We start from the raw sequence: 26,321 nt of genomic DNA, 5'->3' as shown, positions 1-26,321 counted from the left end.
CGAAACAAAAAAATTCTATTGCAATATTTCGAGTTACTTCACATGGATTATTTGGTCCAGTGATGTAAGAAGTATGGTGGGATGTATTACTGTTTGGTGGTTTACTCGATGACTACTCGAGAATCTCATGGGTATATTTGTTAAATCGAAAGATGAAACTCCTCAGATTTTGATATTTCTTTGTCAAAACTAAAATATTATGGAGTTTGTGTTAAGAGAATCAGGAGTGATAACGGAATGAATTCAAGAATAATGTGATGGATGTCTTTTGTTGTCAAAGGGAATCCAACATCAATACAGTTCTCCGTATGAACCACAATAGAATGGAGTTGCTGAAAGAAAGAATAGGACTCTAATCGAGACAGCCAGAACTATGCTTGCAGATTCAGGGTTCCTACTATGTTTTGGGGGGAGGCAGTGAATACAGCTTGTCATATATAAATAGGTTTACTGTAGTCGAGCGTCATAACAAGACATGCTATGAGCTTCTACATAAGAAGAACCGAATTTACAGAATGTTGAACCATTTGGTGTACCGTGTACTTTCTTGAAGTATCTACCTCAGTCAAAGTTTGATCCAAAGGTTGAAGAGGGATTTTTCATGGGTATAAACCGGGAACATCAATTCGACGGGTTATAACAAGCAGACAGGCAAAGTTGACTTGGGTACAAATGTCAAGATTGTCAGTCATAAGCTGCTATTCATTATGGAATGGCAAAAATTTCGATTATGATAGTGTGTTTAGTTCACTACACGGTCCTGCTTCTTATTCACATCCTGAGACAGTTGATGATGTGATTATTTTAAGGAGATCACATGGATAATACTCTACATCTCCGACTACTCAAATTTCGATACTACTCCAACCAAAGTTCAGTCTACTACTATTGTTGATGAAAGTGGTAAGGACAAGGATAAGCCAACAGATTCAGATGATAGTGAACCCGAGAACACTACACCACTTACTCCGTCAAAGGTTTCACTACCTGATGATGATCTTATTTCTGAAGAATCGGAAGATGTTTTTAGCTCTCCTGAGTTTCAGATTAAAACAAATTTAGGAGAAAGTCTAAATGTTGATCGGTTCTCAATATCGAGTTAATAAGGATCATCCAGTTGAAAATATTCTTGGTAATGCTACAGAACCTGTTCGAACTAGAAATCAGTTAATAAGGACCTGACTAGTTTGTTTAGTGAAGTGAAAGACACTGGATTAATAAGAGTGTTTATAATCTGGTTTCATTTCACAAGTAGAACCTAAGAATGTTAAGGCAGCACTTCAAGATCCATGTTGGGTTGAAGCTATGCAAGAAGAATTAGCTCAATTAGAAAAATGGAGTATGGGAGTTAGTTGATGTGCCTAGAAATAAAGAAGAACTGGAACTCGTTGGGTATATAAATGCAAACGAGATGACATAGGGATCGTTATTAGAAATAAAGCATGTTTGGTTGTTCAGGGGTTGCACAACGAGAAGGATATGAATATATCGCCAGTTGCTAGGATTGAAGCTATAAGGTTATTTTTAGCCTATGCAACTTTCAAAGGTATAAAGGTGTATCAGTTAGACGTTAAGAGTGCCTTCTTATACGGTGAAGTTATAGAAGAAGTATATGTTCACCAACCACTGGGGTTTGAAGATCGAATTATCCAAGAAGAGCATATCGACTGGATAATAAGGCTCTTTATGGATTGCATCAAGCACCCAGAGTGTGGTATGAATAGTTGTCGACACATTTGTTGACAAATGGTTTTACAAGAGGATCGATAGAAGCACATTGTTTATCAGTGGAAGAAGTGAGATTATCTAATTGTACAACTTTACGTAGATGATATCATTTTGGTTCATCTAATATAAAGATGTGCAAAGAGTTTGAAATGAGCATGAAAAATGAATTTGAAATGAGTGCTATGGGGGAACTTCACATTTTTCCTCGGACTGCAAGTTGATCAAAGGAAAGATGGATTCTTTATTCACTAGTCTAAGTATGTCGATGACATCTTGGAGAGGTTTCAAATTGTAGAATCCAAGACATATGGTACTCCTATTCAGCAATATCATGGTTAGGAGTTCTTGATCCGAAAGATGAACATGTGGATGCAACTTATTATCATTATTATTGGCTCTTGATGTATCTGACTGCTTCGCGTCCAGATATATGTTCGTTGTTTGTCTTTGCGCTGGATTTCAAGCTAGTCCGAAAGAGTCACACTGGTTGCAGCAAACGTATTTTATGTTATCTTAAGAAAAACAAGGGCTTGGTCTATGGTATCCTATGGGAGGAACGTTTAATTTGTTGCATATACTGATTCGGACTTTGGCGGTTGTAACAATGACAGAAAGTCTACGACCGGAGGTTGTAAGCTGTTAGGAGGAAGATTAGTATCGTGGTAGTGCAAGAAGCAGACATGTGTTGCTCAGTCTTCGTGTGAGGCAGAGTATATGGCTGCTGGTAGCTGTTGTTCCTAGATATTGTGGATTCAGCAACAAATTCATGACTATGGTATGGACTTTCTTGATACTCCTATTAGAATAGACAATAAGTCAGCTATAGACATTACAAATAACCCTGTCATGCATAAGGTCACCAAGCATATTGATATTAGACATCATTTCTTGCGTGATTGTGCCCAAAAGAAGTTAATTCATTTGAAAAAGTTATAACTGATGATAGTTTAGCTGATTTGTATACCAAAGCATTTGATAAGGCTTGATTTGAGAAGTTAATTCTTCTCAATGGGATGAAGAATGCTGATTCATATTAAATCTCTCAAAGAACTAATTTTGTAAGTTTGTGTCTATAAATAGCTAGAGTCATAAAAATACAAAAAGAGTTCTTGTGTTATAAAAAACCATCAAAATGTGAAAAATAAGAAAATGACAAAAAAATAGGGAGAGATTTTAAGTTGATGCTGTAACGACGATTAAACGTGAGGATACTTAGCTTTTAAATCTTCTCAATCGTAATATAACTGCTTAGTTCAGTGATACAATTTAGGATATATTGGTAAACACAAAGTAGCAAGGTTTCCTAATCTCAACTTAAATTATACAAGTTCTTGTGGAACATATTCAGATATATGGCTGAGAATGCTTGCTTTTCAGTAATGAATGATCTAGTCCTTAAATTTTGTGAAAGATGTAGCATTACTATAGGATTGTTCAAAATATAGGCAAAAACCTCTACAACATGAGCATGAAAGTAAATGTGATATTGTTTATGAAGATGAAATGAATGTTAATTAAGGGGCTAATGTGGTATTTGAGATTCGGACAAGTATGTCCTCGGGGTGTTTGTATACCTAGCTACTAAATGGTAGTATGTTTAAAAGATGGATTTTCTAATTAAAACATACGTTGTTTAGTTAGAAAATGAAATGGATTTGAAATTGAAAATTCAAATATTTTGAATGTGTTTCAAGTAATTTTTGAAATTTCAATTGTTTTTGGTTGATAAGTATGCTTGACAAAGGTTGGACTTGCCTTAGATCTTGTAATGATTGCTAGGTTAAGATTTTGGTTATTTTGCATATTTATGATTTTATTGTTTTTGATGCATGATGAAGTTTGTAATGTGCAGGTTACTGATAATAAACTCATTTTACATGAACTTGGCATCAAAAATTTTATATTGTGATTGAAGCAAATTGTTTCCACTTGCTTTTAGAATTGCATTGCGATGGACAATAAAAAGTGCTCAGAAATTACAAGAACTGTGCTACAAGGATGGATAGGCTTTTTTTTTCTTAACCTATGACTTAGTGTGATAGGTTATAATGTATTATAAAGATCACAACCTAAGATGTAATGTGATAGGATGTTGATATGATATTTTGATGTATTGTAATGCATTATACATAAATTGTTTTGATGTAAGTTTGCATTTGTTTAGAGTTATAAATTAATGAAGAAATGATCGATTTATTTCAAGATTATAATGTAAGATTTATTTGATACATTATTTGATGGCAAGTTAGTACGAATGATTTACGATTGCGATTCGAGTGGATACAGGTTTTCGTAACAAGTACCTACAGGTTTATGTTTCTACAATTTTCGTAATTTTGCTTGTTTAGATTTTTGGAAAAATTCACGAAATTTGGCCATGTATGACGCTGGTGTGACTTATTTTGAACTCGTTCGTGCTGACGTCAGAATGCCTCGCGCTGACGTCAGCTTAAAGCCACGAAGGACTCCTTAGGCCCGACCCACGAGTATCCACATAAACTATGGGTTTTAATCTTGATTATTTACCTTGATCCGAAAGTTAACCCTAAACTTAACCACACGAAGTAGCCATCTCGTGCGACTATTCATCCGTCTCCCTATTCGATCGATTCATTCTCTTTTCATGTTATACTTCGAGATTTATTGGTAAAAATACAATCTAGGATAGAGTATTGATGTTTTAACTTCGACAATCATCGGATTTAAGCTGTTATGATGCCCGTTTTTGATTTTCCTTCGCGTCAATAGTAACTCGAACGAACCAAGAATTCGATCTTCAATTGTGATAAATTGGACAAAAATTGGACTTAAAATTAGATTAATTGATGTTATTACACCATAAATCTAACGAAATTTCACATTCACGTACTTAAATCCAAGATTAATGAAGAATTTATGGCTCGGTCACTATTCACACGAAGCAGATGAAGCACACGAAGAACACTCACCTTCGTGTTCATCTTAATCGATTTTTAATGTTTTCTATGCATTATTCGATGATATTCATGATTAACAAGTTCACGTTGATGATTAACATTGATTTCGATCAATTTGATTATCATGGAGATGTTTTTGGTTCGAAAAATCTGGGTTTTGCTTGAAGCTCGTGCTAACGTCACACGAAGAGGTTTACCTCGTGATGACGTCATCGCGAAGCAGACGTGACAAAACTCTAATTTTTGTTTTTAATTTCTAACTTTTTCGTTTTCCTGTCGTTTTTTGTCTGTTTTGTGCAGGTATGGGAAGACAAGGTAATAATGCTCGTGTGTTTGTCAAGGAGCACAATGCTGCACTCGATCTCAGTATTACTTAGACGGGGTGCACACCAGAGTTTCATGGTGTCCTACAGTTTCTTGCACGTTCTCGTATTCGTTTTGCTGTGATAAAGAACCCTCCGTTGCTTATAAGTCTCATACGGAGTTTTGGAACTCAGCCCGATCAGTGCAGATGGGTGATCATATGTACATCCGCACTACTGTTGGAGGACGTCATTCTCGTTCTCGGATGGAGACATAGAGCAAGGTCGACTGAATTTTCAGAGGAATTTTGTGACGGTGCTCTACGTCGTATGGGTTATACTAGTTTTATTACTCACCCATACTTCAGGAATCATCTTCGTGGCAAATGGAAGTTGCTAGCTTACTATTTGTTGAGGTCCATTAGTCATCAGAGTACAGGCTATGACCAGATGAATATCCAGAACGCTTCATATGGTTGCTTGGTGCTGAACAAGCCATACAACTTTTCTCAGTACATGTTTGATAATTTAAGAAGTTGAGGTCATTTGGTACAGACAAGAAATCTTTTTGTTTCCAAGATTGTGATGATAATCATTCGTCACTTTGCAGCTGAATTGCCATTTGACGATACTACGTTCAATTTAGGTCGTTACTTATAAGGAATTTGTTGAAAGTATGAAGCACTTGTCGGGTGCAAATGTTCCTGATAATGTTGATAATCTACCATTGTTCGGACATTTGATTAATCCTAACTATGTTGCCCTAGACAAGGTTGGGAAGATGAAGACCCCGTTGTTGTTGCTGCTGCTGGTGATGATCAGGCTCAAGATAATCCTGAAGAAGAGCGAGCTGATCAATTTGAGGGACTCAATGATGTTCCTCTATATGCTGGAGATCTGGAAAATGATCCAGATATGGATGCTCTTATGCAGGATGTTGATGATCCCGCAAATCTTGTCTGTGTTATCAATTTCGGTGGTATACCGGTTTTCGGTCAGTAGGTATAATTTCGGTTTCCTATACCGGTTTGGATTTTGTTTCCGAGAATATCGGTGGTATTACCAAAATTTGAACGAAATTTAGACTTTCCGGTTTCAGCCATTTCGGTGGTTTACCGGTCCAATTTTATAAGCCTAATTTAATAAAAAAAACGATCCTTTTTTCTTTTTGATAGCCCATTATATCAATTAAGCCCATCAATAACAAAACCCACCTAAATAACACACCTAAATTCGTTAAAAACCCACAATCGGATCAAATTTCTTCAATCAAGAAAACGTCACTTCAAGCAGTAACCACTAGGCTTCAAGCAGCGACAACGACTTCAATCAAGCCACCAGGTATTTTTTTCTTCAAATTTCTTTTTTGAAGCCATATGTAAATTAAACCCATGAATAACAAAACCCATCCAAAATAAAACAACACAACCTAATTTATTCAAAACCTTATCAGATCTAGTTCTTCAATGAAGCAGCAGTAACAACGACTTCAAGCAGCATCTGACGTCCCTTCTTATGTATTATTAGGAAGATGATTTTTTTGTTGTAGTTGTTGTTAATTGATTGAAAGAGAACAGAACTATGGTGTTTGGTTCTTCTTTTTTAATTTTTTGCAGAGAAGTATATGTGTGTGAAAGATATGTCGGCTAGCCATAATTATATTAAAAATGCTTAGCTGGAAGTCACTGTAAAGACTATGGTTTTGGTTTTATTTTATCTTAAAAGGTAACAATATTGTTTTATAGTAGGCATTATTAGTCATAAATAAAGTGTACAAGATGGTACAAGTCATGATTCGTAAGGATTACTGAATACTTACCTCAAAACTCAAAAAGGTTTGTAAAAATTCTATTATTCTATACTAAAAAGTTATAGAATTATATAAAATGTAAATTTTATATATAAAATATTAATATTTAATATTACCGAAATACCACCGAAATAACCAATATCGCTCATACCGATCCTAGACCGAAACACCGATATTCCAGTCATTAACTACTTAGAATCTGGTGCCACCAACTTCTAGAGTTTCTATTTTACCTCTGCTCCAGTTGGTGTTGATGTGGTCCTTCTGAGCTACCAGTTACTGTTAATGCTGGTGATGACTCAGAAGATGATGAAGAAGAGGTTGAAAGATTGCTGAAGCGAAGAAGAAGACAAGGAAAAGGAGTTGATGTTGTGGAGAGACTTCCAACTCTCAGCGAACTCAAGCTGAAGTTGATAGAGATTTTGCTATGTATTAGGCTGCTATGGAGAGGTCTCATGCACCTAATGTTGGTGATATCCATCAGTTGCTGCTTTAAGAGCTTCCGTCTCTGAGATTCCTGTTTCTGTGTCCCTGATAGCTATAGATCGCTCTCGAGATCGTCTATGATTATGTCGTGAGTGCGGAATCCTCACGAGATAACTAGTTTGATTAGTAAACTGGTATATCGCTAATTATCAAGTAATAATCAGCCGTATTATGCTATCTTCGTTTCTATAAGATATAGAACGAACTTAGGTGTGGTGTACTTGTATGTCGAACGCGATCCTTATTTTAGAGTTATCATTCGTATATATATGTTTAGAGTCGAACTGGGTTGCTGGGCTTTGTTCTTACGAACTTAGCTGCCCAGCCCATGTAACGAAGTTAATCTTCGTTTGTACCAAACGAAGTTTATCTTCGTTTGCCTCTAACAAAGATAACCTTATCTTCGTTAGATACAAGACTTAGTTATATCCTAAGTATTTCATCTAAGGAATCCTAACACATATTATGTTTGTACTTGTATATCACACAACAAACATCATACAACACACTATATATACACCAAAACATGTAATCGATCATACCCAAACATAAAGTCCCAAATCTAAATTACATATATAGATACGACATAAATTAACATAATGTCTCAATCTAAACGACATATCAAATCTAAGTTGCTGTTGTCACATCAACATGCATCAACAAACTCCCCTTGACAGCAGCACCTTCGATTTCTTAGTCTTCAAAATCTGATCATTCATCAAACAACAATCTTTTGCTATTTGCATGAATATCTTCATGTAATAGAGCTGAAGTATCTTACGATATCTACTTTCTTCATGCTTCCAAAATGGCAAAACGAACACTCTGTATCGTACAGCTTTCTCAGATCATTTCTCGAGAAGTTCACCAGCTGCATCGGATCATAACCTCTTCTCAACAAAATCTGCTTCTTTTGAATCTGCATACATCTTGGCTTCACCAGAATTTCGATCAATTTCCCATATCCATCTTGTCCAAGACATCTTGTGCCCATTTCTTGGTAGGACCTTGATCTGCATTTAATATCATGTTGAACAAACTCAACTGTTTTATCTGGTTTGACCACTCTTTTCTTCGATCTTGGCTCGATCTTAAACTGTGGTTATCAGAATCTTTCATATTCTTCCTTAACCAGAAATCTTTTCTAGATTCTTACCAACCACATCAGCTAAGCCATCATCGCTTGGATTGATAATCCAGTTATTTCCAAGCTCATGTAAATCTTCTTCACACAAACTTCTGAAATGTCTCTCACACCACTTTGCTAGTCTGACAACCTTGGTCTTTTAAGCACAAACAACTTCAATTCATCATCATAAAACCAACTCCAGATGATTGTCTTGTACTTTGCAGCATCTTATCTGAGATATGAGTCCAATACAAATTCGGTTTCCACGTTTCCCTATGTACTATCCAATCATTTACTCTTTTCTCGGGAACACGTCGATCAACAATATGTAATGAATCATCATCTCTGAGAGAAACTGGAAAATCATTTGAATTGAATGGTCTTGTCACATTAATCTCATATTCAGATGGAATCGACACATCACACATTCTTAGCATACACAACAAAATGTAGAACTTGAGTTAGGCTGCTGAATGGGACTTGAAGCATTCTTTCTCTAACATCTGATCTCTGCTGATCTAGCACTCTATTCTCATCAATCAACGGATCTTCAGGAATTGAGTCCCATACTTCGTCAAACCCATAAGGCTTCTTGAATATATCTAGATTTGGTTCAGGGACAAATTCGCCTTCCTCGAGCTCATCACCATCAAAGAATAAATCTGTATAATCTGGATCATCTATTTAAATTTACACAAAATGAACACCAGAATAAAAGAATAATCATGATAATTATAATAAAGATGAAATGTACTTGTATTAAAATAAGATAAATACATTTTCATTACATAAAATGTCATAACTTATTACACACAATCAATTATACATTCTATCTAACAATCTTTATCATAGACAAAATTAGAAACCTGAATCACGAGGAGCACCAGAAGGACCAGCACCAGAACCAGAAGCACCTTGCTGAGAAGTATCACCTCCTGTCTCCCCTCGATCGCTGCACCCTTTCCTCTATCTTCAACTGGGCGAGAAACATTCCTTTCAGCAGCATTATCAGCATCATCATCGTCATTCTGACGTCGTGGTTGAACCGCTGACAATCTGCAAACTTCTTCAGGAACTCTCCCCCTTGATTCTTGACCCAGTTGATCAAAAATGTTAAGGCAGCGCGAGTCTCAGTGAGTTCAGACTCCAAAGTGCGAACCCTGGTCTCCAAAAGATCAACACGACATCCAAGAACAGGAGCACAACAGCAGCAGTCGGCTTGGAGGATCAGGCATTGCTACAGAAGAAGCTTCAACAACACGTCGACGCTTAATTCTGGTATATTGAAGATCAATACTCCCTTGCCTCTTCACCGGACTACCGAACTTGCTCTGTTCACAGGGTCTTCCATATCTTCAAAGATTTCTCGCAATTCAGAATCATGCTGAGCTGCAACATCAGGATCAATCTCAGCAGCAGGAATTGAGTTAGCGGAATCTGAAATTGCTGGAACAGCGTGACAAGCTTTGCTTCTGCGTTCTCTATGAAACAAAACACCCGCTTGATCAAACGACTGATGCGAATGATCGCTTTCAGAAGCAGCCGCAATATCATGAATCATCTTAGTTCGACGTTCAGCAGCAGCAGAATCATCTGTGTCTGTCGCAGTTGTAACAGCAGAACCGTCGGAACTAGCAACATCATCATCATTATTTCCAACATCCGAACCAGCAGACTCATCCCCAGAACTCTCAACATCATCCCCGGAACTCGCAGAAGAACCAGAATCAGAATCGTCATCAGCAGCATCCACAACATATCATTCTCAAGACGAGATTGATAGTTTGGATTAATCAGTGACCAAAAAGTGGTGGATCATGGAGACCAGCCACATTACTCGTATTTGCCTCAAGATCAGCAAAAGACGCGAAGGCCAAGCATGAAGAACGTAGCGAGGACCTTGGTCATATTCTAAGTCTGGACAAAAATGTCTAACTATAGCCATCACAAATCGAGGATACAGAAGAAATCGCTTTCTCCCCCTAGCATTAATCTGATCAACAAACTCTTGATAAAATATCGGGAGAAAGGATAAGGCGATTATATACCAAAGCAACCATCTGCGACGCAATCTGTGCAGATAGTTGATCAAAGCCAGCCTTGCGATTGCTCAAACAGACGAGCAATGCATACGCCAGATACCTCCATCTTCCCTGAAAACCACTCTTGTCAAAAGGAAGTTTGACCTGGCCAACAATCCCATTCTCTGAAAGCAGCGAAGAAGGAGTTCGAACTCGTAAGTCATTTCAACATCTTCCTCTTCTTCTACGTTTGGTTCTGCTCCTAGATGCAAAATAGTGCGGAGCGACTCAGCATTGAAATCAAAAGTTGTGCCTTCAACAGTTGCTCGTACAAAACCTTGGCCATCAACCATGACTTCATGAGCAGTGGACCAGAAAGAATCAATATACAGCTTAATCAGTCTCGGCGAATCACAAAAAGCAAAAGATAATCGCGAGCGAGCAATGTAGTTGAACATTTCATGAAAATGACAAGGAGCGAGAGCCATTTCTGCAAAACCAATCACAATATCGAAACAAATATAAATAATCACAATAAATGGATTGCAGAATTGAAAAACCCTAATTTGAAAAAAACCTTAATCTGAAAAACCCTAATTCTTAATTTCGCAAAATAAGTCTGAACGAAGATAACCAATAAATTCGTTAAGTAGACAGAACGAAGATAGAAGCTAAATTCGTAAGCAATAACTAAACGAAAATAGGTCTTAAGTTCGTAAGAATTAAACCTAAATAACACCTAACGAAGTTTAAGTTCGTTAAGACTAAACTGTACATGCAAGTTCGTAAGTTATAAAACTTATCTTCTAAGTTCGTAACCTATAAACGAAGTCTAAGTTCGTTTGAATAAACCTAAGGGTGTTAAGCTAAATTCGTTCCTCATCAACTTGGGTCTAAGTTCGTAAGGCATAAAAGTAACTTCGTTTCTACCCAAGTTAAATTCGTTCAATTCAAATCTAAGTCCATGTGCACACATCTAAATTCGTTTTGAACTAAAGTCTAAATTCGTTCACACAAATCTAAATTCGTTTGATCAAACCAGGTGAATGATTACAAGAATTTTATAAACATAATCAACACAAATCAAATCGAAGATACATGGAAACCTAAATCATATTCGTGAATGAAAAGAACATTAAAAACTTACTTAGATCTCAGTTTGGACAATGAATCAAGAAAACGAATTAAAGTGAGAGAAAAGAAAAAGTTTGTGTTTTAGGGTTTTGCTCGAAAATGAGAGTATTTTTCGTTTGATAAAGAAATAACGAAGAAAAACCCCTTTATATATGGAACTAACAATGGGCCAACTATGGGTCGGGCATAACTTCACAAACGAAGTTAGCCAAACGAAGATAAACTTCGTTTGAACAAAGGTGTGTCGAACGAAGATAGCAGTTATCTTCGTAAGAACAAATCTGAAAATATTCCGTAGTTCAGCAAAAATTTCAGAGTTTCATCCAAGCAATCTTCCAAAACACAACCCTTTATCACAATCTGTACATAGCAAAAACTCGTTAGATAGCAACCTGTACTAAAAAAAAACGTGCTTAGCACCCAAATTCATAATCATAATGTAAGTAGATAACCGAACATTATAATCTTAAATGAAAACCCATGGTTTAAGCGCTATCCTGAAAATAATCAATTTAAATATGAACCTCATTACCAATATGATTATGACACCGAGAACTTCCTTGGATCATAGATATGCATGACAGCAAACCATCTTGAAACACTTAACAAACAATGAACTATCCAACAAAAATTCACTGAAGAACTTAGTAAAGTTTCCAAAAGTATGTCATAAATCACAGCATGAAATTCAAAGGAAACTAATATCAAATTTGATTATTTTATTAAATACATGAATCATAAATAAATAACTATTCCAAAAACCAGTTCATGTATTCATCCTTCACATGCTCTAATCTGCATCACAAATATTATCACTACACACCAAGGATCTTATCGTAATGATATCATCCATGTAAATAACAATGCAGTAACAGAAGTCAGCATTCCAACGTTATCTTCTTAACCTGAACACTGCACACTTACCACAGAACTCATCAACGCATTGAGAACAAAACAGTATAATGCAGAAAATTCAAGTTACAATCATACTCAATCAGGGTTAACAAATATGAAATAACTAAAAATCTAAGTTCTTCAGATCAAGGGAGGTCATTTCTTGTCAAACCCTAAAATGTCACCACACAAATTTAAACAAACCGATTAATAATTTGGTGACAAGTGAAAATCATGAGATTTCAAATGACTTTGACATTTCACATTACACTTGAAAAGATCTTTTTCTAAACTTTAAACAAATTAATGTCCATATTAGAAAATCTTCTTTGTGAACAGTCTACACAACCTCATTAAAAATTCACATGAAGGAATTCAGCAAAAAATATACTCAGAATTTGAATAGGATCTCTCGTGCAATAAGAACTTATAAAAATACTATTTTGACTCAATTAAAGAAAAATAACAACAGAATAAAAATTGCAGAATAATAAACTAATCTAAATTCTAATTAACTAGACTTTATACATTATTCACATTAAGCATGATTACTGCTGATTAGATCAGTATAGCATGTTACATAAGCCTGCGAGTGAGAAATAATTCTCTTATTATAAGTTCTGAACCGTGACCCAACAGCGATTACCGGTATGTTTGTCCTCTTAAACACTCGGTACATCCAGTTTCCATTGAGTTATGACACTTTCGACATACCCTGGCCAAGGACAGTCACCATGTAACCCGAGTAGCCTAATATGCCATTTGAATAGTTTGCGAACTTATGTAACCCACATTCAGATATACTTTCGTAATCGATACAAGCACTAAGATAAAAAATATTCAATATATTCAAGAACATCCTTAACCAATCATGAGACACTTTGTGGATAACTGAATTGAATTACTTTGTGATTTCACATATATGCTTCTGCATTTCATGATTTATAAGGAACCCGTGATTTTCTATGAGATCCATGTAGCGAACTTTCTGACAACCTATCCCAAGTTGGAAGCTTTAGGTAGGCTAGGTATACAAAGATACCCCGAGGACATACTTGTCCGAATCTCAAAGACCACATTAGCCCCTTAATTTGCATATAATTGATTTGCATAACAATATCACATTTACTTTTATGCTCATGATTGGTAGAGGTTCGTGCCTATTCATTGAACAAATCTTATAGTAATGCTAGATCTTTCACAAAATTTAAGGACTAGATCAATTCATTACTGAAAAGCAAGCAATCTCAGCCATATATCTGAATATGTTTCCCACAAGAACATTATATAATTTAAGTTCAGATTGAAGGAAACCTTGGTACTTTGTGTCTACCGATATATCCCAAATTGTAATCACTGAACTAAGCAGTTATATTACGATTAAGCAGGCTTAAAAGCTAAAGTATCGTCACTTCTACTCATTTAGCGCAGTAACCTTACTTTATTCATATTTTTGGATTTTCGATTTTTCAATGTTTTTGAATTTTTCATGACACTAGATATATACAAACTTATACTAAGACAACTTTTTTTGTATTTTTATGACACTATCTATCTACAACTTATACTACAAAGACACGAAAAATACATTTAAGTTCTTTGAGAGAAACTACTCGGCATTCTTCATACCATTGAGTTGAAATAACAACTCAAGACGAGGTCCATCAAAAGCTTTAGTGTATAAATCAGCAAGATTATCATCAGTAATAACCTTTTCTAAATGAATAAGCTTTTTCTCAAAACAGTCACGTATGAAATGATACTTTATATCTATGTGCTTGGTGACTTTAAAGTTTTTCGGATTCTTGGTAATATCTATGGCAGACTTATTATCAATACAAATAGGAGTATTAGAGATATTCATACCATAATCGCGCAGTTGTTGCTGTATCCAAAGCACCTGAGAACAGCAATATCCAGCAGCAATGTACTCTGCTTCACAGGATGACTGTGCAACAGATGTCTGCTTTTTGCACTGCCACGATACAATTCTCCCCCTAAAAGCTGACATCCACCTGACGTTGATTTCCTATCCGAGTTGTCACCACCATAATCCGAATCAGTATAAGCTACAAAGTCAAAAGAACCATACATGGGATACCAAAGACCTAGACGAGGCTTGGCTTTCACATAACGAAGGATTCTTTTTGCAGCTTTCAAGTGAGACTCTTTCGGATTAGCCTGATATCTAGCACACATAGAAACAGCAAAGGTAATATCTGGACGTGAGGCTGTCAGATACATCAAGGATCCAATGATAGCTCGATATTGAGTGGCATCGACAGATGGATCATTAGGCTTATCAGGACACAACCCATGATTAGTTTTAATGGGAGTAACAGCATCCTTAGCATCAGACATGCGAAACCGAGTAAGCAAATCTTTAACATACTTGGTCTGATGTATAAAGAAACCATCTTTCAGTTGATCCACCTGTAGTCCAAGGAAGAAGGTTAATTCCCCCATAGCACTCATCTCAAACTTAGCCTTCATGCTCTGTTCAAATTCCTTGCACATTTTGTCATCAGATGAACCAAAAATGATGTCATCGACATAAACCTGTACAAGCAAGTAGTCCTTCCCTTTCCATTTAATAAACAACGTGCTGTCTATAGAACCTCTGGTAAAACCACTTTCCTTCAAATGTGTTGACAATTTTTCATACCACGATCGAGGAGCCTGATGTAAACCATATAAAGCCTTATCGAGACGATATACTTTATTAGGAAAGTCTGGATCCTCAAAACCGGCAGGTTGTTCGACATACACTTCTTCTTTAATATCACCATACAAGAAGGCACTCTTTACATCAAGCTGATACACCTTAATACCCTTATAACTAGCATATGCCAGAAATAATCGAATAGCTTCAAGTCTAGCTACAGGTGCAAATGTCTCATCGTAATCAAAACCTTCTTGTTGCTCAAATCCTCTAACCACCAATCGAGCCTTATTTCGAGTGACTACACCTCTGTCATCGCGTTTACAACGAAAAACCCAACGCGTTGTTAAAGGAGATTCACCCGGAGGTAAGTCAACTAACTTCCATACCTCAAGCTTTCGAAACTGAGCCAATTCTTCTTGCATCGCCTCAACCCATGACGGTTCCTTAAGAGCCATTCCAACATTCTTAGGCTCAACCTGAGAGATAAAGCAGTAATACAAGTACCAAGTAATTGCCCCAGTATCCTTAACTTCAGCAAACATACACGACGGTTTCTTAGATTGATTCCTCGTGCGAACAGAGGCAGAAGCATCACCAATGATTTGCTTGACTGGATGATCCTTGTGGACTCTGGTTTGAGGAACCTTATCGACAGAAAGATCATCTCCCAAATTCGTCTGCACATGTTGCTCTGGAGTTTTGTAATCTGGAGTGTTAGGCTCCTCCTGAATTTCACCTTCCGTGTCATCAGTATCATAGAAAGGAGAATCAGGTAGAGGTACATGCAAAGGATCAGTAGGAACTATAGAAGCAGGCTCTAAGGTTGAATCTGCTACTTTTGTCCCACTAGATTCTCCAGATTCAGAGGTAGGCTCAACTATTGGTGAGGAACCAGAAGAAGAACCAGAAACCGGTCCACCATCCAGAGGATCATGAAGAGTAACGACATCCTCCACTGTTGGAACACCTGCAAAAGAAACAGGACCACGAAAAGAAGTGAAGACACCATCATAATCAAAATGATTAGCAGGACCAAGGTGTACAGCAGGTTTGTGACTGACAATTACGACATTTGTACCAAGATCTACTTTGCCAGTCTTCTGATTGTACACTCGCCTAATCGGTGTACTTGGAACATAGCCCAAAAAGAAACCCTCCTCAGATTTAGGTTCAAATTTCCCTTGAGGAAGAGTTTTAAGAAAAGTGCACGGAACACCGAAAGGCTCAACATTCTGTAAATTGGGCTTTTTGTTGTGCAATAGTTCATAACTAGTCTTCTTAAACCGTTTAACTGTCAAAACCCGATTCAGAATGTGACAAGCTGTATTCACTGCCTCTCCCCAGAAAGTAATAGGAAGCCCTGAATCAGCAAGCATCGTCCTGGCTGTCTCAATTAACGTCCTGTTCTTCCGTTCAGCCACTCCATTCTGTTGTGGCTCATATGGTGCACTGTACTGATGTTGAATTCCTTTGGTCAAGCAAAATACAATAATAGTATTATTCTTGAACTCAGTACCATTGTCACTCCTGATTCTCTTAACTTTGACTCCATGGACATTTTAACTTGCTTGACAAAATCCATAAATCGTTCGGCAGTCTCATCCTTGGTCTTCATAAAAAATACCCATGAGTACCTCGAGTAATCATCAGTGATCACTAAACAGTAAGACATCCCTCCAATGCTTCATTTGTTCACAGGACCAAAGAGATCCATATGAAGTAAGTCGAATGGTTTGGAAATAGAGTTGAGTACTTTGGATTTATGCGGATTCTTATGTTGCTTCCCTTTCAAACACGGTACACACTTATCTTCCATCCCAAACTTCTTAACAGGCACACCATCAACTAATTCAAGACTGATAAGTTCATTCATCTTCCGAAAGTTGATATGTCCCATTCTACGATGCCATAGGAGAGATTCAGACTCATTTGCCTTGCTCAACAAACAAAGGGGCTCCTTTGGATTATCAACACCTAAAATTAAACCATAGATGTCTCTCTTCCTAGGAGCTTTGAGCATAATCCATTCTTCTGGAATAACAAAACCCGGCTTCAAGATGTATGCCTCCTTTTCTGTGAAATGAACATTGTTGCCCTTATCACAGATCTGTGAGACACTCATTAGATTGTGAGTAAGTTGTTCCACATAGTTAACTCTTTCTAGAGTTAGTTGTCCATTGACGACATCTCCTTGACCAGTGATGTTGCCGCCCTTGGAACCAGCAAAACTAACATATGACCCATTTATACCAGTATAATTGGACAAGAGCTTCTTGTCCCCTGTCATGTGCCTGGAGCATCCACTGTCAAGGTACCATAAATGAATAGGTTTCCTAGGAACTCCCTGCACATAAAATGAGAAATATTAGTTATCATTGGGGACCAAAACCTTCATAGGTTTGGGTCGTCCCTTCTCATCCTTGAGAATCAGTTCAGTCCAATATCCATTGCTAGAAGCCGTGGGTGTGACTTGATTCTCAACTTGTCTTCTCACTGGAGAAGACGTTTGACCGCTCGTTGGAGAAAGTCTTGGGGAATGAAGGCCAAAAGAGGGTCTAACACTCGAGTGAAGTCGGTTATAAATTGAATTACGACTTGGAGATGTTTGTGACCGACTCGAACTCCCACTGAGGGTAGTGAATCTTTGTCCCATAGGAGAAGAACCTTTTGGTGGAGATTCACGTCGTTGAGGTATAGTAAACGGTTTTGTGGAAGATTGAACTTCTTTAGCCTTATAAACCTGTTTATCATTACCCAACCCCATTTTTCCTTCCGAGGTGGAAACCTTTGAAGGAGAACCCAATCTCCAAGGTCGATTAGGACATACACTGTAAACATGACCTTTTTCATGACAAGCAAAGCAAGAGAGGACCTTAGCTTTTTTCTTTGTATCTACCTTATTATTGGTACTTACAGATTCACTATTGTCCACTGATTTACTTGTTTTACTAGGATCCTTATGGTCTCGTTTGGTCGGTGATATCCTAGACTGACTTGGGGACTTCTTTCGAGCAGGCATTAAGATATGCTTCAAAGCCTTAGTTGCTTCGACATTAACAACTAATTCATCTTCAGATTGACTATCCCTAGACTGCTTAGGTAAAGGAGTTTGACGCAACTGACTTAATCGCTTCATATCCTTAATATCAACATCCCAAACTTTATCAATCCTCTTAGGGTCAATTGATGATAACGGAAATTCTAACTCAGTGTAGACCCTACTACTCTTACGAAGTGTAAAGTGAGTAATACTGTCTTTTTGACCATAAGAAGTGGACGAATCTAGGACGACACCTTTCAATTTCTCTTCCTTGGTAGGTTGAGAAGAAACTCCTTTAGATGCTGTTGTCTCCTCAGTCAAAGTAGGCTTAGGAGACGAGTCTTGAGATTTACCAACATCAACACTATGTTGAAGTAGGACTTCCGGGATATTAGGTTCTACAGGAGTATAATTATTGTTGAAAGGAGGAGGCATGCTATTGTAAGAAACCTTAGCAGAGTCAGAACTCGTAGATGTAGAGTCCCCAAATTTTTGCATATGCATCAAAAGCTCATCATGTCTAGCTGAATCAACCTTAGCTTGTAAGTCCACTATTTCTATTCTAGCATCAGCCAGTTCTTTCTCAATAGTAGCACACTTTTTAGCTAATAATGCATAAGCTTCACCACCTACTCTTTCAACAGCCACAGCATGTTTAACTTTGTCTTTCATGGCATTAATGTCAGACTCTAAAGATTTAATCCTATCCTTTAAAAAATTTTCTCTATCAGTGACAGTTAAATCTTTTTTAATAAATTTATCTCTTTCTTCATGAGCAGCATTAACAACAGATTCTAAATGCTTAATTAGTGCATTCTTTTGTTCAATTTCATCAAACATTCGATTAACAATTTTGCAAACATGAACAATAGTACGAAGAGAATAAGATACCTGTTGATCTGCTTCTTTGCAGTCTGCCATGTACGCGACAAAGTCATCCACACTCATGCCTACTGGAATTTCATACTCCTTCATCTGCTCTTCAATCGTCTTTTCAACCTTTTCAGTAGCAGAATCGTCTTTGTTCTCAGCAGCGTTCACCTCTCCAGAATCTTTCGTATCAGCAACCTCAACCTCTTCATTCGACTCGGAATCAGTGTCATATACCTGAGTAGAAGATTCCAAGTTCGAGCTTTGAGCATTTTCATACAGATGCTCATCACTGTGGTAAACTGAGGTGTCCAAGAAATCCTCAACATAATCTGCTATTTGAGCCATATCATCAACTATTTCGGCCAAATAAGCATTATTAGTCTCATCCTGTGGAAGATTCCAGACATAAGAACCATCAAGTTGAGCAGCTACGATAGCCTTGTCATTGCTATTTCCAGTAGTATCTTCAGTCAACAAGAGAGCTCTACTTGCATTCTGATTAAAAGGACGATTACCACCTCTATCTTGACGGGTAGGGGTAATGTTGACATCTCTCTTTGGTCGTTGACATTCTTTGGCAAAATGTCCAAAGCCATCGCAATTATAGCACTTAACCTTTGACTTGTCAAAGCCCTGAGTACCCCCAATAAGCTGTCGACCTGTTCACTGCATAAACCTTTGCACTCTCCTGGTGATCATCGCCAAATTCCATTTCAGATCCATTTCTTCAACATCATCTGGATCTATTTAGTCATAATCTTCATCAATGAGTGCTGGATCCGTGATCCTCCCAGCAACAAAAGCTTCATATGCAGCACACATTGCGGCAAAAACATTCATCCTTCCCTCAGCAGATTTCATATCCATAGGCATAGACTTGTAACCAGCAGAAGCAGATGAAATGTTACCAAACGACATATTTCCAGGCTTGGCATTCTCATTTGTCTTTCGAGCCTTGAAACCTGCATCAGAAGCCATGAAACCTGCAGAATCATCTCCATCCATAACACAATTAGGACCCTCTTTCGTGCCAGAAGAACCAACCCCAGAAAAGAATGCATTAATATCAGCTGTAGGATTCTTCATAGTGGCATGATAAAGAGATGGATCTTGTGTGAAGTTGTCTTGGAGATCCTTTGCCTTATCCTTCATTTCTCTGTTTCTTAATGTGGATATAACACCATCTATACGAAGAGATGCATAATCAGCTCTTTCTTGCAATCCATGACGAAATTCTTTATAAGCTTTCGGCAGACCATCCAAGAATTTATCTACTATCTCAGTAGGAGTATACTTAAGATCAAAATAGGCTAACTCAGCAAGAAGATGTTGAAATCTCAAGATAAGATCCTCAACTAGTTCGTTATTGGTAGCATTAAAGCAATCAAATTGTTTCTTAAGCATCTTAACTCGATTTTGCTTCAATAATGGATCACCTTCACAGTGAGCTTCAATAGCATCGAACAATTGCTTTGAAGTCTTGTACTCCTGTTTAGGAAACAAGTGCACTAATTCTTGAGGAATGCACATCCTAAGAGTAGAAAGAGCCTTAAGTTCAACAGCATACAAGGATTTTTCTTCACCTTTTAACTCTCCTACCTTGTAATTAGTTGTAACACCGTTTACAGTAAGAGTTGGCCATTCTTATCCTTCAGTGATCATAATCCACATGTTCAAATCTTCCCGTTGAATATAATCTTCAAATCGACCTCTCCACGCCCAGAAGTCAGCCAATGAAACTAACTTCGGTGGAGAATTAGTACGTCCAACAAGATGATCATGATAGACAAGAGAATCCAGGTATTGAGCAACAGCAGTGTTAGTTGACGAGGAAGCCATTTCGTAAATTTCTGCACTGAACGAAGATAGATCTTAAATTCGTTTGAATGAGAGAAACGAAGATAGGATTAACTTCGTTTGCAGGAAGGAAATGAAGATAGAATTATCTTCGTTTGAAGGAAAGAAACGAAGATAAAGCAAAATCCGTAAGGTGAGAGTAACGAAGATAACTTGAAATTTGTTGGAAGGAACTTAACGAAAATAAAGCTAAAAACGTTGGAAGAACTCGAAACGAAGATGAGGTTAAGTTCGTTTGCTAAATTCGTTTGAGAAAACGAAGTTAGCGACAGTAAGGGTATCGGGAGGTTGATTTTCAGAGAAAAGAATCAAACAAAACGATCTCGAACCTTCGATAAGAAATCGATTGGCTCTGATACCACTTGTGAGTCCCTCGATAGCTATAGATCGCTCTCGAGATCGTCTATGATTATGTCGTGAGTGCGGAATCCTCACGAGATAACTAGTTTGATTAGTAAACTGGTATATCGCTAATTATCAAGTAAATAATCAGCCGTATTATGCTATCTTCGTTTCTATAAGATATAGAACGAACTTAGGTGTCTGGTGTACTTGTATGTCGAACGCGATCCCTTATTTTAGAGTATTCATTCGTATATATATGTTTAGAGTCGAACTGGGCTTGCTGGGCTTTGTTCTTACGAACTTAGCTGCCCAGCCCATATAACGAAGTTAATCTTCGTTTGTACCAAACAAAGTTTATCTTCGTTTGCCTCTAACAAAGATATACCTTATCTTCGTTAGATACAAGACTTAGTTATATTCCTAAGTATTTCATCTTAAGGAATCCTAACACATATTATGTTTGTACTTGTATATCACACAACAAACATCATACATAACACACATATATATAACACCAAAACATGTAATCGATCATTACCAAAACATAAAGTCCATAATCTATCAATTACATATATAGATACGACATAAATTAACATAATGTCTCAATCTAAACGACATATCAAATCTAAGTTGCTGTTGTCACATCAACATGCATCAACACTGTGTCTACTACTTCTGACTAGTTTGTTTTGAATAAGGATCTGACTAGTTTGTTTTGTGAAGTGAAAGACACTGGATTGATAACTGAGTGTTTATATTCTGGTTTCATTTCACAAGTAGAACCTAAGAATGTTAAGGTTTCACTAAAAGATCCTTGTTGGGTTGTAGCAATGTAAGAAGAATTAGCTCAATTTGAGAAACTTGGAGTTTGGGAGCTAGTAGATGTGCCTATAGGTAAAGAACCGATTGGAACTGGTTGGTTATATAAATGCAAGCGAGATGACAAAGGGATCGTTACTAGAAATAAAGCACGTTTGGTTGTTCAGGGGTTTGCACAACGAGAAGGATATGACTATAACGAAACTTTTGCGCCACTTGCTAGGATTGAAGCTATAAGGTTATTTTTAGCCTATGCAAGTGTCTAAGGTATAAAGGTGTATCAGTTAGACGTTAAGAGTGCCTTCTTATACGGTGAAATTAAAGAAGAAGTGTATGTTCACCAACCACCGGGGTTTGAAGATCTGAACTATCCAAGGAAAGCATATCGTTTGGATAAGGCTTTTTATGGATTGCATCAAGCACCCAGAGTGTGGTATGTAAAGTTGTCGACGCATTTGTCGACAAATGGATTTATAAGAGGATCGATAGACAGCACATTGTTTATCAAGTGGAAGAAGCGAGATTATCTAATTGTACAAGTTTACGTGGATGATATCATTTTTGGTTCATCTAATATAAAGATGTGCAAAGAGTTTGAAATGAGCATGAAAAATGAATTTGAAATGAGTGCTATGGGGGAATTACAATTTTTCCTCGGACTGTAAAGGAAAAATGGATTCTTTATTCACCAGTCTAAGTATGTCGATGACATCTTGGAGAGATTTCAAATGTTAGAGTGCAAGACATATAGTACTCCTATTCAACAAAATCATGGTTTAGGGGTTCTTGATCCGAAAGATGAACTTGTGGATGCAACTTATTATCGTGCTATTATTGGCTCATTGATGTATCTGACTGCTTCGCCTCTAGATATTATGTTCGCTATTTGTCTTTGCGCTAGATTTCAAGCTAGTCCGAAAGAGTCACATTTGGTTGCAGCAAAACGTATTCCACGTTATCTTAAGGGAAACCAAGGGCTTGGTCTATGGTATCCAATGGGAGGAACGTTTGATTTTGTTGCATATACTGATTCAGACTTTGGCGGTTGTAACAATGACAGAAAGTCTACGACTGGAGGTTGTAAGCTGTTAGGAGGAAGATTAGTATCGTGGTAGTGCAAGAAGCAGACATGTGTTGCTCAGTCTTCGTGTGAGGCAGAGTATATGGCTGCTGGTAGCTGTTGTTCTCAAGTATTGTGGATTCAGCAATAACTTCATGACTACGGTATGGATTTTCTTGAAACTCTTATTAGAATAGACAATAAGTCAGCTATAGACATTACAAATAACCCTATCATGCATAAGGTCACCAAGCATATTGATATTAGACATCATTTCTTGCGTGATTGTGCTCAAAAGAAGTTAATTCATTTGGAAAAGGTTATAACAAATGATAATTTAGCCTATCTGTATACCAAAGCATTTGATAAGGCTTGATTTGAGAAGTTAATTCTTCTTAATGGGATGAAGAATGCTGATTCATATTAAATCTCTCAAAGAACTAATTTTGTAAGTTTTTGTTTGTAAATACTAAAGTCATAAAAATACAAAAACAGTTCTTAGAGTCATACTTAGCTTTGAATTCTGCTTAATCGTAATATACCTGCTTAGTTCAGTGATTACAATTTGGGATATATTGGTAGACACAAAGTAGCAAGGTTTCCTTAATCTGAATTTAAATTATACAATCTTCTTGTGGGAAACATATTCAGATATATGGCTGAGAATGCTTGCTTTTCAATAATGAATTGATCTAGTCCTTAAATTTTGTGAAAGGTCTAGCATTACTATAGGATTTGATCAAAATATAGGCAAAAACCTCTACAACTCATGAGCATCAAAGTTAAATGTGATATTGTTTATGCAAATGAAATGAATGTAAATTAAGGGGCTAATGTGGTCTTTGAGATTCGGACAAGTATGTCCTCGGGGTGTCTTTGTATGCCTAGCCTACCTAAAGCATCCAACTTGGGATAGGTTGTCAGAAAGTTCGCTACATGGGTCTCATAGAAAATCACGGGTTCTTATAATTAATGAAATGCAAAAGCAAATAAGTTAAATCACAAAGTAATCAAATTTTGTTATCTAAAAAGTGTCTCATGATTTGTTTAAGGATGTTTTTGAATATATATTGAATATTTGTTATCTTAGTGCTTGTATCGATTACGGAAGTATATCTGAATGTGGGTCACATAAGTTCGCAAACTATTCAGTGACATATTAAGCTACTCAGGTTACATGGTGACTGTTCTTGGCCAGGGTATGTCAAAAGTTACACAACTCAAAGGAAACTGGAAGTACTGAGTGTTTAAGAGGACAAATATACCGGTAATCGTGGTTAAGTCACTGTTCATAACTAATAATAAGAGAATTATTTCTCACTTGGAGACTTATGTAAATGCTAATCTGATCTAATCTGCAGAAACTTAAGATTTCTTGTAAATAAATAAAGTAGTTTAGTTTTTATTTTAGTTAGTTTTGTTTTTATTTTTATTTTTGTACTAATAAGTATCAGTTTGTGTGTCAAACTAGTTCTTATTGCACGAGAGATTTGATAAGTATTAAAAGTTATAATTCTTAGTGAATTATATAAGTCTTGTTGCTTATGGTAAGTATGTTTAAAAGATGGATTTTCTAATTAATACATAAGTTGTTTAATTTAGAAAATGAAATGATTTTGAAAATTGAAAAGTCAAAATATTTTTGAATGTGTTTCAAGTAAATTTTTGAAATTTCAATTGTTTTTGGTTGATAAGTATGCTTGACAAAGATTGGACTTGCCTTGAATTTTTAATCACTAGGTTAGGAATTTGGTTGTTTTGCATATTTATGATATTTTGTTGATCTTGATGCATTGATGAAGTTTGTTAAGTGTGCAGGTTGCAGAGTTCATTTTGTATGTATTGAGACGGACAACAATCTATGCACGAACTGTGTTACAAGGATGGATTGCCTTGTATTTATTAACCTAAGACTTAGTGTGATAGGTTATAATTGTATTATCAAGATCACAACCTAAGATGTAATGTGATAGGTTGTTGATATGATATTTTGATGTAATTATAATGCATTATATATTAAATATGTTTTGATGTAAGTTTGCATTTGTTGAGTTAAACATCAATGAAGAAATGATCGATTTTATGTCAAGATAATAATGTAAGATTTATTTGATACATTATTGTGATGACAAGTTAGTACAGATGATCTACGATTGCATATTCGAGTAGATACAGGTTTTTGGTAACGAGTATCTACTGGTTTATGTTTCTGGAATTTTTGTAATTTTTCCTTGTTTAGAATTCTGGAAAATTCACGAAATTTGGCTAATGAATGAAACACGTGTGAATTAAAATCTGAAAATTCGACTTCATTCGTGCTGACGTCAGCATGCCTCGCGCTGACGTCATCACGAAGCCCACGAACTAATTGTTCGGCCCGGCCCACGAAGCTCCGAATATAAATATCGGTTTTACCTTTTCATTAATTATCTTTAATCGAAAATTAACCCTAATTAATCACACGAATTACTCTCCTTTGTGCTACTATTCATCCGCCCCCTATTTCGATCGATTCCTTCTTTCTTCGTGTTATTCATCCAGATTTGTTGGTATAATTCCAATCTAGGATGATTGATTGATGTTTTGACTATAAGAATTAACGATTACAAGTCGTTATAATGCCCAATTTTTAATCTCTTTCGCATGAACAGTAACTCGAACGAACCACGAATTAGATCTTCGATTTTTGATGATTTGGACTTAAAATTAGATTATCTGATGTTTAAACATGTTAAATTTAACAAAAGTTGAAGTAAACAAGTATTAAATCAAGATTAATTGAAGATAATTGTGTTTCGGTCACTATTCACACGAAGAACACGAACCAACTTCGTGTTCATAAAATTCGTGTCGATTTTGATTTCTGGGCATGTTATACATAAAACAAGTTCAAGATCCATGCTAAAAAAGTTGTTTAATTTGATTTAACATGAATATGAAGATGTTTTAGTTCGTAAAATCTGGGTTTCGTTTGAAGCTCGTGCTGATGTCACGACGAAGAGGATCTTCCTCGTGATGACATCATCACGAAGCAGACGTCCAATAACCCTAATTTTTGTAATTTTTATTTCTAACTTTTCGTTTTCTTGTCGTGTTCGTTTGTTTTGCGCAGGTATGGCAGGACAAGGTGCTCGCGTGTTCGTCAAAGAACATAATGATGCAATTGATCTCCGCATTACGAAGTCGGGATGCACACCAGAGTTTCACGGTGTCCTCCAGTAT

Source organism: Erigeron canadensis, chromosome 2 (assembly GCF_010389155.1).
Source record: "Erigeron canadensis isolate Cc75 chromosome 2, C_canadensis_v1, whole genome shotgun sequence".
In the NCBI taxonomy this organism is placed as follows: Eukaryota; Viridiplantae; Streptophyta; class Magnoliopsida; order Asterales; family Asteraceae; genus Erigeron; species Erigeron canadensis.
Note: the sequence above shows the minus strand (reverse complement) of the source record.